General features: G+C 42.5%; 2 long non-coding RNA genes across 5 annotated transcripts in view; one reads left to right on the top strand and one right to left on the bottom strand.

Annotated features, from left to right (window-relative positions):
• The window catches only part of LOC311594778, a 35,879-nt gene that overhangs the window by 20,185 nt on the left and 1,601 nt on the right, over nt 1-14,093 (top strand). For 2 of the 4 annotated variants that reach the window (XR_014778214.1, XR_014778215.1), the window contains exon 6: nt 941-1,224. The exons of 1 other annotated variant lie outside the window; for it this stretch is intronic. This is a non-coding gene — a long non-coding RNA (uncharacterized lncRNA). Of the gene's footprint in view, nt 1-940; nt 1,225-6,569; nt 7,970-14,093 lie in introns of those variants that run through there. One more of the 4 variants, XR_014778213.1, reaches the window with a different exon arrangement.
• Nucleotides 8,535-14,093, bottom strand: part of LOC311594777 — an 81,824-nt gene continuing 76,265 nt past the window's right edge. Inside the window, exons 6-8 of the long non-coding RNA XR_014778210.1 lie at nt 13,909-13,991; nt 11,325-11,425; nt 8,535-8,711 (exon numbers count right to left, since the gene is read on the bottom strand). This is a non-coding gene — a long non-coding RNA (uncharacterized lncRNA). The remainder of the gene's footprint in view (nt 8,712-11,324; nt 11,426-13,908; nt 13,992-14,093) is intronic.

Raw genomic sequence — 14,093 nt, 5'->3', positions numbered from 1 at the left:
CTTCTTCTTCTTTTTTTTCCCCCAGTTCTTTTTTATTTTATTTTATTTTATTTTATTTTATTAATTTATTCATATTACATCTCAATAGTTATCCCATCCCTTGTATCCTCCCATTCCTCCCTCCCTCCCATTTTCCTCTTACTCCCCTCCCCTATGACTGTGACTGAGGGGGACTTCCTCCCCCTTTATATGCTCATAGGGTATCAAGTCTCTTCTTGGTAGCCTGCTATCCTTCCTCTGATCTTCTTGAGCTGCAGTGAGACTCTGTCCTATTGGCAACCCTCAGAAATGGAAACCACATCCCGCTGGAGTCTTCACTACCAGAGAATGCCCCAGAGAATGCACTTTGCCAACTCTTTAGAGCAATGAAGGCAAATGCAGGAAGACATTTTCTTTATTTTCTTTTTCTTTTTTCCTTCCTTCCTTCCTTCCTTCCTTCTACCCTTCCTTCCTTCCTCTCTTTTTTCTTTCTTTTCTCTTCTTTTGTTTCTATTCCTTTTTCTTCTGACTTTTCTTATGAACCATCCAAGACCCCTGTAGTTCACTTTATTTATTTCCACTAAGCAAATTCTATGTACTAATAGAATTTCATTTTCTTTGAGGACAAGCAGGAGGGACTATGGTGTGTGTGTTGGGGTGGGAGTGGGGGCTAGAATTATCTTTAAAGCTCATCTGGAAAACCCCTTCATTTAGTGGAAGGCAGCATAGCAAACACAGGGTGGTGCTGAACCCTGCTGCAGATCTGTCTCAGTGGGTCCTGATCCAAGCTTTCCCACCTTCCCTGTATGCAAACATGGAAAGAAACATGACACCCACCTGTCCAGAGGACTGAAAAGACTAGAGAAGACAAACCAAGCTCCTAAGGCACCCACTAAGTGTGAAATGAACTACCTAGTTAGACACAGTGCTCTAAGCATGTGACTGTCATTCTTTCCCACAGGCATTACCTGACATCCTTTTAACCCAATGCACCAGGCTCTTCACAGACCGAGGGAAAGATGGCCCAAAGTTCTCTGGAAAGCAGCAATTCTTTTTGTTGTTGTTGTTTATTTATTTCTCTTGAGAAATATTGTTAATTTATTTCTAATGCGAAACAATAGGCCTGTTCAAATTTTTAATATGAAAAGTCACCAACTGAAGACCCCCCCATCCTGAATATTTCTATAAAACACTTGTTATCACTGAGATCATTTTTTGGATAATTCCCTGCCGAAGAACACAATGTTTGAGAACTTGTCACTGACATCTTATTAAAGTAATACTGTGTGTTTATATCTCAGCCTTCTGGAAATCTGTTCTCAGAAGGAAATAGGGACTTGTTGCAAAAGTAGAAAGTATGATCTTTGGCCCTGGGGAGCTTATGATTTAATAGAGTAATTGGCTGGACACGGAACCACATGATAACTACGGCAGAAGCACATAAGCAAACATTTATACATAGCCGAGCACAGCTGCATAGGTTTACACAGGTGCTAAGCAGCATCATGAAGAGGAAAGTTAAAGAGAACAGGGCTTTTTTACAGCACTGGTACAGAGCGATGTAAGTTTAGAAGATGCTTCCTTGATGCTGAACAATGAAGGGTAAATCTAAGGAAACAACAGACAGAGGTCACTGGAGCAAAAGGAAACTCCAAATTATAAAAATAAAAAAAAAAGAAAAGAAAAAAAAGAGCAGATATAACAGCTTAGAAATGACTAAAGCTGAGCTGTGGTTGAAAAGTCAATCACTGAGAACATCCACTGTGTCAAGAGTTTGGCTTTATGTCAATCACCTCACTTAACTTCTGGGGGCTCAGGAAAATTAAACGACTGGGCTGAATCCTGTGTCTGAATGTCAGCAAGTTCCTAGTCTGAGATTTGAGGCTGGTTTGGTCTGGCTCCAAAGCTGTCCCTCTGCCTTACTGATGTAGAATAAAAGAGGAAAGACTAGGGCCATTTGAAAAGCAGCCAGGGGGAATTCATGACTGTTATCTAACACCACCAAGCCACAGATGAAAAGTGCAACAGTTCTGAAACTTGATGAAGACGCCATGAGGTGGGGGTGGGGCGGATTGCCCACAGCATCAGGAGAGGTCAGCGGGATGGAGAACCAGTGGAACACTTCACTCACCTCCTTGAAAGCATAACTGACAAGCTCTTCCTTCATGACTAAGCAAGTTGCTTTGATGTAACCAGTTTCATTCCCCAAGCACCACAGTATGGATCTACCTACCCAGGAGGAGGAGAGCCATTCCAGCCTCTCTCGGAGATAATGGGTGGGGGATACCAGCTAGTGATCTACCCAGTGACTCCACCGCCAATTGGTAACTGGCCAGGGAAAATGGCTGCTGCTTTAGGAAGCTCATGCCCTCTTAATCTAGCCACCAACACAACAGAGAGTTTGGGACTAGAAGAGCCTATTGGCTCTGCGACCTTAGATAAGCTTTATAAGTATTCTAGGTATCATTCATAATTGGTGCATACTAAGTCTACCTTAGTTTCATGGGAAAATCACCTGGAAGGATACATAAGAAACACAGAATTTGGGCCATTGAAAGTGCCAAGGCAGATTCAGTATTGCTACTGAAGACATCATAAGACAGGCAAAACACTTCTCAGGCTCTCAAAAGCAGGCAGAGGCACCTATTTTTCCTTCTCCACACACAGCTATCCCAGTCAAACCTGTCCTCCTCATATTACACAAAAATCTGCCGCTAAGGTCACTTGGTGGGGCAAGCACATCCTTCTGTGAGTGTGTGAAATGAACTTCCTTGGTAACTGCAGCCTAAGTGAAGACCAGTAACCATGTCCTCACCGCAGTAAGTGAGCGCCATCCTGATCTGCTCTTTTCTGCTCACGCCCTGTGTTCCTCTCAGGCCTCCTGCGATGCCTTCTCAGACACAATCAAGCCAAGGTTTGTGGCACTGCTTGACGACACCCACGTTGCCAGGGGGTTTGTTTGGGTGTTGCTCTGTCAAAATGATGTGGAGTGGGGCGATGAGTACAGTCAATTGCAGCTGTTCATCATTACTCGGATAAGGCCGAGACGCTTCCCAATTAACCTTAGTGTGTAATAAAGCCAATCAGCAAATGAAAACAAGAATTTCTCACTTACTAAAATGATATTTAACTTGTAATTGCTGCCTGGGAATGTCGAATCAAGAAAACATTAGGGAAATTGCTCTCCTCCCCACAAATTCATGTTTGGTGATTATGTTTTTTTTTTTTAATCAAGACTATTATTTGATAGACTACGGTACTTTATCCTAACCTCAGGATAATCTTGGAAATATATCTTGTCTTTTGACATACAGTAGTATATAAAAGCTTAAAACACAAGAATTATGACACAAATTATTTTTCTCATAAGTCCTGTGGCTTAAACTCTAGGTAGCAAGAATTAATTTGGAAAATCTATTTTCTTTATAAGCATGTTTAATAATTCCAGAGAAATAAATCAGCATAAAAATACAGCATTCACATTATTAAGCGATCTGTCACAAATCACCATAAAACTAATAAGGCAACTTGCTAGCTAATAATAGTATTTTTGAAATCATACTGTATGTATGTATCCTTGTGCTAATCTTGGTAGACAGTAAAAGAATAAGAGAAGCAATGTCATTCATTTTGTATGAATTCAGCAACTAAACTGACTTGAATTCATACACTTAAGAAACATTGTCACTATATTAAAATTTCCAACCTAGCTATGAATCTAGTGTGCATGAAATTTGAAAAAAAAAAAAAGCTAATGAATATCAATATAAAGTTGTAGATTCTATTGTGAAATAACTATAAACACATAAATGATTCCCAAAAACCCACCCAGCTTCTATGATGCCATTTTTCAATACCAAAACCAGAAAATTGATGCTGGTACTTCACTGTATTAGTCAGAGTTCTCTAGCGTAACAAAATGAATGAATGTCCTTCTGTCTGTCTAAATATCTCTCTCTCTCTCTCTCTCTCTCTCTCTCTCTCCACACACACGCGCACACACACACACACACACACACACACACACACACACACACACTGTATTAGAATAACTAACAGGCTGTGATCCACCTTATCCAACAATTCTGAGACCCTGTGGGACCAGAATAATTGATTCTGTAGGTTTTCTTGTGGTGTCCTTGACCTCTCTGGCTCCTTCAATCCTTCCTCGCTCTCTTCCACAGGATTCCCCAATCTCTTCCTAATGTTTGGCTGTGGGTCTCTACATCTAGGTAAAGCCTCTCAGATGACAGTTAGGTAACCTCCTGTCTGCATATCATTAATAGTGTCAGGGGTGGGCTCTCTCTCATGGCATGGGCCTCAAGCTGGGCCAGTCATTGGTTGGCCATTCTCTCAATTTCTGTTCCATTGTTACTCCTGTACACCTTGTAGGCTAGACAGATGTATGGGTCAAAGGCTGGATTGAAGTCCCAGTCCCTCCATTGGAAGTCTTACAAGAGATAGCTGGTGTATGCTCCACAACCATTGCTGGGAGTCTTAGCTAGGGTCACCTTCATAGATGCCTGTGAGCTTCCATTGTCCTAGTTTCTAGCTCATCCTAGAGATTCCCCACCCCACCCGCGACCCATTACAGGTTGTCTCTCTGAGGACCCTCTCCCTCCATCTTATCCCCACATGATCCCTCCTATTCCCATCCCCTCCCCAACCCAGAATATCTAAAACAATCTTGTACAATAAAAGAACATCTGGAGGTATCACCATCCCTGATGCTGTAGCTGTACTACAGAGAAATAGTGATATAAAAAAAACAAAACACATGGTACTGAAATTAAAACAGACAGATAGATCAATGGAATGGACTTGAAGTTCAAGAAATAAACCCACACACTTATAGACACTTGATTTTTTGACAAAAAAGCCAAAATTATACAATGAAAAAAAAAGAAAGCATTTTCAACAAATGGTGCCAGTCTAACTGGATGGTTGCACATAGAAGAATGCAAATAGATCCATATCTATCACCCTGTACAAAATTCACCTCAAAGTGGATAAAAGACCTCGAGAAAAAACTGGATACAGTAAATCTGATAAAGAAAAAGTGGAAATCAACCTTGAATACATTGGCACAGAAGGCAACTTCCTGAACAGAACACCAATAGCTCAGACACTAGGATCAACAATAAAATGTTACCTCATGAAACTGAAAAGCTTCTATAAGGCAATGGACACAGTGAAAAGGACAAAACAGCAGCCTAGACAATGGGAAAAAAATCTTCACCAACTCTACAACTGGCAGAGGGCTCATATCCAAAATACATAAAGAACTCAAGAAACTAGACATCAACAAAGCAAAAACTCCAATTTTTAAAGTAGGGTACAGATCTAAGCTGAGAATTCGTGACAGAAGAATCTCTAATGGCTGAGAAGTGTTTAAAGAAATGTTCAACATCTTGGAACATTGGACATCATGGAAATGACTTGGAACATTCCAGTCATCATGGAAATGCAAATCAAAACAACTCTGAGATTTCAGCTTACACCACACACCCACCAGAATGGCTAAGATCAAAAACTCAAGGGACAGCACATGGTGGTGAGGATGTGGAGCAAGGGGAACACTCTGCCATTGATAGCGGGAGTGCAAACTTTGTACGACCACTTTGGAAATCAATTTGGTGGTTTCTCAGAAAATTGGTAATAGATCTAACTCAAAACCTAGCTATACCACTCCTGGGCATATACCCAAAAGATGTTGCACCATACAACAAGGACATTTGCTCAACTATGTTCATGGCATCTTTATTTGCTTTTTGTTTTGTTTTGTTTTGTTGACATTTCAAGTCACAGTTTCTTTGTGTAGCATTGGCTGTCCTGAACTCACTGTGAAGACCAGGCTAGCCTCACACTCATAGATACCTGCCTGCCTCTGCCTCCCTGAGGGCTGGGATTACAGGCATGTGCCACCATGCCCAGCTAGCAGCTTTATTTATAATAGCCAGAAACTGAAAACAATCTAGATGTCCCTGAACAAATGAATGGATAAAGAAAATGTGGTTCACGAACACAATGAAGTATTTACTCAGCTATTAAAAACAAGAAAATCTTGAAATTTGCAGACAAACTGATGAAACTAGAAAATATCATCCTGGGTAAGGTAACCCAAACCCAGAAAGACAATTATGACATGCATTCACTTATACGTGGATAATAGGCATAAGGTACACCATAACCATGCTACAGTTGGGTGTGGAGGGGGGAGAGGGAAGGGGTGGAACTGAATCCAACTTTAGATTTGGCAGAAATCCCTCACAGGTGTGTTCTCTACATTTGGGGTTTTAGTTAATTCCAGATGTAGTCAAGTTGGCAACCAAGAGTAGCCATTACCATTATTGATAATAAACTATATATTTTGTTCAATTTTTCAGTAGTTTTTAACCTGTCACTGGGTTGTGGAGAGAATGTTAATATATAATGGATATAAATGAGTGGATGTGACTGCCCGTGGCTTTATGTTCTTTACTCATCAGTGTGCATCTTTGGATTCATCACCAGAATAAGAAGATAGGATTACTCTGGCAGCATAAATGGACCACCGTAGACTGCACTAATCTATTCTCTTTCTTCCATAGGCTTATTTTTTCAAGCTATAAAAATGGAACTACAGCATGTTGCCTTTTGAGACTCCTTTTATTGCTTTTGAGATCCATCCAGACTCTCATTTGTGACAAAAATTGGCTCAGCTGTTATTGGTGATCACCATGCTGTGATAGGAAACATTCACCCAATAAAAGGGTGTTCAAGTTGTGTCGAAGCTGCTGTTCACACAGAAGTTTTTTTGTTTGTTTGTTTTGTTTTTGTTTTTGTTTTTGCTTTTGTCAACCTAAATTTTCATTCCTTTGGGACAAACGCCCAGGGGTGCAATGTCCTGCATCAGTGTCATGACTGGCTTTGCAAGAACACCACCATATATTCTCCCCAATGATGTATGTGAAAAAGCTGGTTTCTCTACATTCGTTCCAGCATTTAAAGTGGCTACTAATTTTTATTTTAGCCATCTGAAAGATAGGAAGTTATATCTGAGTCTGATTTATACAGAGACATCAGAAATAAGAAATATAAGTTTTATGTAAGTCCTTTGCTGCGTCCTTATAACCAATATTACAGGTAACAAAACCCAATTCACCAACTGTTACAACCCACTTATCCTGGGGACTCCTGGACACTTGTCGCCCCCAAAAGAAGAACTTAAGTTGACAAAAATCATGTTGCACATAAATATTCATAACAGCTTTAATTCAAATAGACAAAAATGGGAAATAACTCAAATGTCCTTTTAATGGGTGAATGATTCCTCCTGTGCCTTCAACTTTCTCTCCCACATTTCCCCCTCTGGTATTCTAGTGTTTCATACAAAATCCCTGTGCACGCACACCATTTGAAAGCCATTCTGCTCCCACAATTGGAAAACAGTCTACTTATTTGTTCAGTCTTCTGTTGCTCATCTGTTCATGTATGCAACAACTACTGGTTTAGGACCTAGCATGTGGCCGAGCAGTAGCGAGAGCCGTGTAGTCATTTCAAGGACTCACAAAGCCTCGGGGCTAAGCTGCAGTGATGAAAGGATGAGCAGACGTGAAGAAGCACAGCACACCGGAAGGGGGAATTCCAGGAGTTCAGAAAGCTCCCAGAAATGAGACCCTACCGCAGGGCACGTAAGTTCCAAGGAGATAACCTGGCAAATGAAAGTAGGGAAAAGGGGGAAGTTTATCTGTAACAGAGAAAGAGTGTGTTGAAAGCTAACAACAAAACGGCTTGTTTAAAAAAAAAAAAAAGAAAATTAATGTCGAGAACAGGAAGGAAAAAGACAAAAGCATTTGTACTATATTCCTTCTGTGCCCCTGATAAATGCAGATCAGTGGCTGTGAGTGAGTTGAGTTTTCCTTAAGCAAACAGGAAATGCTAACGACAGCTTGAAGGGCATCTGAAAACTCAGTAAGCAACAGCTCTCACCCGTCAAACTGTATTAGCATCATAGGTTTCCGGTTTTCTGACCCTGTCCGTGAGTTGTTAGCCTCAACTAGAGGGTTAAGAGGCGTGCTTCAGGCACTTACTTGACACTCGGCTTTTATGGACAAAGCTCTCGCTGTTAACCCAAGTGTTCTCCGATGGAAGAAACTGTTCAGTTCCCTAACTGGCAAATACTCACTTTCCTTTGAAATCCAAGTCAACTGTGCTACCAGATAGGCCACAATTCCATCCTGGGGCTTGAGTCAGGGGAGCACCCACCACCCCACACAACCCCTACCCCCCCACCCCGCCTCCTCACACCCCGCCCTCGCCTCCACCCCCAACCCCCACACCCCCCACTCCACTCCCCACCCCCCACCCCACCCCTGCCTCTTCACACCTTTGTCCCCACCCCGACCCCCACAACCCCCACCCCACCCCACCCCCGTCTCCTCACACGCCCTCACCCCCACCCACAACCCCCACCCCCATCCCCCCACCCGCCTCCTCACTCCCCGCCCTCGCCCCCCACCCCCATGCACGGGGCCCAACCCTGTGAATTGTAGAGGGTAGGAGGCCTGGCAAGGATTAATGCCTAAAATCCAAGGTGAAACACCTCCTAGGACTGCTACAATATTTCCCGGGAGCAAGAAGGAGCCCGATTCTTCGGTCGAGCCGGATTCTTCGGTCAAACTGCTGAACTAGCAAGAACACTAAAGAAGCGAAGAAAATCGGTGACATCAAATTTTCACTGAGGAGCTCTGCTGTTGAAAAGAAACAGAAACGGATAGAGTTCACTTAGGGGTGCTGTGCTTACAGTCATCTTTCGGCTAAATTTATTTTTTAATATATTTTATTATTTTATTCATATTACATCTCAATTGTTATCCCATCCCTTGTATCCTCCCATTCCTCCCTCCCTCCCATTTTCCCCCTACACTCCTCCCTTATGACGTGACTGAGGCGGACCTCCTCCCCCCTGTATATGCTCATAGGGTATCAAGTCTCTTCTTGGTAGCCTGCTATCCTTCCTCTGAGTGCCACCAGGCCTCCCCATCCAGGGGACATGGTCAAATATGGGGCACCAGAGAACATGTGAAAGTCAGTCCCCACTCTCCACTCAACTGCAGAGAATGTCCTGTCCATTGGCTAGATCTGGGTAGGCACCAGCCAAGGACAATATGTGCAGTAAACTTCGGCTAAATTTATGAACTGAAGACAATATCCTGAAAAAGAGATGTTTGTGTGGTCCGTGCCAACGCTGATATATATATATATATATATATATATATATATATATATATATATATATATATATATATATATATATATATTCAGGATCACAATTATGAAAAGTTTTATCTTTGCTGTTCCTGGAAGACTTCTCTTCCTCCTCCGGAGCACTGAGAGCAATCAAAACTGAGTTAGTTTGTAGAAAGAAAGCACCAGTGTTTGAAAGTGACATCTAACTGACAGCTGTCAAACAGCTAACAATAGGAAAAGGCAATCAGTGAGACTGTAGATGTTGTTTTAAAGCCATTTTTATTTTACTTTCAGTGATTATTATTACTGTGTGGTGTGTGTGTTAGAGATACTCACAGCTGAAACCCACAATTTTGACTCCCACTGCCTCTTTATTAAATATTTTATTTTTTTAATGAGACAGGGTTTCTCTGCGTAGCCTTGGCTGTCCTGGACTTGCTTTGTAGACCAGGCTGGCCTCGAACTCACAGCATTCCACCTGCCTCTGCAGCGAACCCCATTCAATCATGCCCGTGTCTGGAGGGTGATTCAGGAGAGGCGGTTCCTCTAATGCCAGTGTGAACTGACCCTTAAAGTAAGAATACATGAAAACGTCCTCCAAATGCTACCCAGATATTGTGCCTTTTTCTGACTTTACTCAAAATTTAATTTGGATAGGCAAATGGAACATGAAATTTCCAGCTGCGTTTTCCCCTCTGACCTTTCATCCCCAGTTCCACGGCCTGGGCCACCATCTCTATCCAAGAAAGACTACTGAACATCATTTGAAGAAATAACACTGTATTATGGAGACACTTTATTGTTGGGAGGTTTTGTTTTTTGAAACATTGTCTTACTATGTAGCCTTGGCTGGCCTGGAGCTGGAAGAGATCCATTTGCATCTGCCTGGAAATAAAGGCTACACCATCATGCCCTGTTGTGGAAACCCATCATTTATTAAGAGATGACAATATATGTGAATAAATATATCCCTTGTCTAGGTTGCAGTGCCAATTGTAGGGCACAGAGGGACTTGCATATGGTCCTTTAAGCTCTTTAACATGCCATATGCCTGAGGTGAAGGCATTTTTGTACATTTATGAGGATTACACATTATTTTCTCCATCCTTTGATTTAGTGTGACTGAAAAATATCTCAAAATTCCAAGCAAGATTTTGATATTGTATAACTCCCTAACAATTGCAAATGTATCTTTTATTGCCAGATGTAATTGCCATCTTGGAGGCTTACTGCCTAGGCCTAGTCTTGAAAGCTTGTAGCCTCCATACAATCTAACCTAGGCATAGAATGCTTTCAGCCTCTGAGATTTACTGCTAAGTAAACTCACCCTTTCTAGCTTTCTGAACTCTGTCTGACTGGCTGGTTCAACTCAGCTATTCTGGCTCAAACCCCTCTCCCAGCTGAGTGATTCAAACTGGCTTCTCTCAGCTTCTGACTGAATTGCTCTGCTTGGCCTCAAACTAACTCTAACAATCTGTCCTAATCTTCTGGCTTCATCTCATTCTCTCGCTCGTCTGTCTTCACCTGTGTCCAGCTTGTTCTCTCAACAACCTGTCTCTGTAAAACTGCCACCTTTCTTTCCCTCCCTCTCCTCTCTCTCTCTCTCTCTCTCTCTCTCTCTCTCTCTCTCTCTCTCTCTCTCTCTCTCTCTCTCTCTCTCTCTCTCTCCCTTCTCTCCCCACTACTCTAAGTTCTCTTTTTCCTCTCTCTTCTCATGAGATTGGGCATATCCTATTCTGTCAAATCATTCTCTGATATGTCACTTGGTCTGACTCTCAATTAGACATCACTTTCAAACACTGGTGCTTCCTTCTACAAATTACATTTACCTTCCTTGTTTGGGATTAAAGATTTGTTCTAAGGGCATGTCTGAATTCCAGCCAGACTTGAAGGTCTTTGGATGTGATCAGAGCAGAGCTGGAATAAAATTCCCCCCACAAGCAATATCTAAAAAGAAATCTTATCATAGCTAACCAAGAAGGATTCCTTCCAGGACACAGCAAGGTCCATTTTCAGGATCTGCCTTGGCAAAGCTGAGCAAAGTGGTTGCTCCTTACAAACATCGGCCAACCAGGCCTTAAAGCATCCTGTTTGTGTGAGCATGTGTTTCTTACCAGCGGACGTATTAAACCTGGCCATGTTTATAAGTTCCTCTTCGGCTCTTTCCTCTGTGACCTCCTTACAGCACCAATTCCTCTCTCCCACAAGAACGAAGCTGCAGGATAGTGAGAGGAAATGATTTCATCTGGGTGGAGATGAGAAAAGATAGAAGTTTCATCCCCCAAAGTAACTCAAACGTGCTGCCTAAGAAAAACAGCTGGCTCTCCACGGACTGAGTCTCTTGCTCCAACAGCCTCCCTCAGGGACAGAGTGGGCAGGGTGGGGACAGGGAAGGGATGCCATTAGACCAGTTTCTTGGTTACACGCCCTAGTTATCTCTTCCTTAGAGTCCTTTCCCTTTTTGTTTCATCAGTCACATTTCTCTTCAGAGGAGGAGAGCTCTGCCCTGGCTCTCCTCATAGCTACAGGGAAAAGAGAATGGACCTTCCTTTCTGTGAGTTGTATATTAGTCTCCTGCATAGTTGTGCTAATCCTGAACATGAACATATACGTATACATATATTTAAATAAGGACCTTGCAAAACTTGGATTTTTAAAGACACTATCCAAAGCCAGAAAAGCAATTATCCTCGAAGAAGAAAACACATCACAGGGCATGTGCTAATGAAACCTATTGTCATTATATCATCCTTTACCCATCATCCATTCAGAGTCATGATCACACAGGAGAATGGATGCTGGTGGAATGGACTCAGCCCCTAGACTCAGCAAGGCAGCCTTCCGAGGAGCTCAGGGTTGGAAGCGTGTGTGGACATCATGCTTGGCACCACCATGGCCTTCCACCCTACTCTGTCCACCAAGGCATCTTTGTTTCCCTTGTTGTAAGCACTATCGTGTTCTCTTGCATATGCCCTGCTATGATTGGGCAGGAGTTTGTCCTGGGAACACACTTAGGAGCAGAACAGGGCGGGAGAACGCCAACTCGGCAGGAGGATACTGCATGTCCTCAGGCAAGAGCGACTCCCAGAAGACTCATCCATCCTCTTCTCCAGAGAGGAGGCTAATACAGACTCCATGAACGAAGCATGGGATGAGCCCTGTGCTACAGACCGTTCCAGGCTTAGTCAGTTTGCTGGAAGGAAGGAGTCAAAGTTAACGTTAGAACTACGTCAGGAAAGCTCTGTCCTTTAGGGTGTATCTTTTATGCTAGTGTTAGTTGTTCACTAAAAAGACTTGCACACAGTTGCAGGCTCAGCCGTTCTCAATAGACCCTTTCATTCCTATATGAATCTCCAAGGTAACAAGTTTTTCCAAGGATTATTTTGGAAACTCCTTGAATTGGGGAATTGATGTGGGAGAAAATACCATATAGAGCAAAATTCTGGTTTATCTGCAGTAGGCACTCACACATATTACATTATTTAAAGTTATCCCTCCCAGACTGCTGTAACTGTGAATACAACAAGAGGAGGGATTCCAGGAGGCAGTCCAAAGAGGCTTTCTTCCAAGTAAACTTCATGAATTTCATAACGCAACTTTTAAGGCTGAAATTTTTCCTTTACTTACTTGGTTTTAGTTTGTCTTGTTTGTTTGTTTTCTTTCGGGGGTAAAACAGTCTGTTTACTAAACAGCCAATTGTAACTCTAAAAGTAGTTCAGCAGAGAATTTAGACCAGAATTCACGTTCTGTTTCAACGCTGACGTTTGATTGCTAAAATGACTGAACAGCGAACTGAACAACTCTTGGCAGCTCTCAGTTTATACAACTACAAAGAAACAGCCGCTCTCTTAAGTACGGAGACTTGGCTTATCACCACATACCTTGATCTGATGCTAGAAGGCCTTGTGCATCATCAATGTCCTAATCAATAATCTAAGCATGTGGGCCTGTGCTTAGAAATCTCCAGAAAAGAATTTCAAATTCCTAAGCCTTTCGTTAGCCACAGAGCTGAGGTGTTGCGCTTCTTGAATGAACATTTGGGGGATGGAATTCTTTTGTTCGTTTTCGCTTCGGTTTTTGGTTTGGCTTTGGTTTTTTGAGACAGGGTTTCTCTGTGTAGCCTTGGCTGTCCTTGACTTTGCAGACTAGGCTGGTCTCGAACTCACATAGATCTGCCTGCCTCTGCCTCCCTGAGTGCAGGGATTACAGGCATGAGCCACCACACCAGACTAAATAAACATTTTTTATGATGCAAAATATCATGCCAGATCCTAAAGCATATGTATTGCCAAAGAAAAAATATTCCAGAATATTAGAGACATAAAAGCCATCTGCATTTTACTTACACTATTATCTAAATCAGTACCGAACTGGGTCATATAAGCGGGAAGTTGAGGAAAGCATAACATTTATTCTTCTAACAATCTTTGGGTAACATTTGCCAAACAGATGATGGCAAACTCAAATGAGATATGACAAAAGTGACCAAAAATGAATTTGGATGTGGCTGTACTTATCTAGAGCCACAAGTTTGAGTCTAACCTCAGCCTCATTGCAAAAATCTTGTCTCCAAAGACTAGAGAGGTGGGGTCAGGGAGGTGGGGGGGTGGGGCTTCTTGTTTTCTGAGTCATGAGTCTTGGCACTGTCTTCAACCCATGGGGTATTGACACGCTGCCCAAAGCAGATGCTGATCTTACCTGAGCGCCTGCCCCCTTCTGCTGAGACCCTGACATGATGAGTGTGGAAGTCCAGACTAACCTTCCCCACAGTGGTAGCCCTCCTGAAACAGAACCAAGAGCTTTAGTTCATGTCCACCTTGCCTCAAAATCGGAGCCATTGGCACCCATAGCTGACTTTAGACACAAGTGGAAGCATATATGTT

Source organism: Acomys minous, assembly GCF_964271855.1.
Source record: "Acomys minous genome assembly, chromosome: 3".
NCBI lineage: Eukaryota > Metazoa > Chordata > Mammalia > Rodentia > Muridae > Acomys > Acomys minous.
Note: the sequence above shows the minus strand (reverse complement) of the source record. Positions and strands in the feature narration are given on the sequence as shown.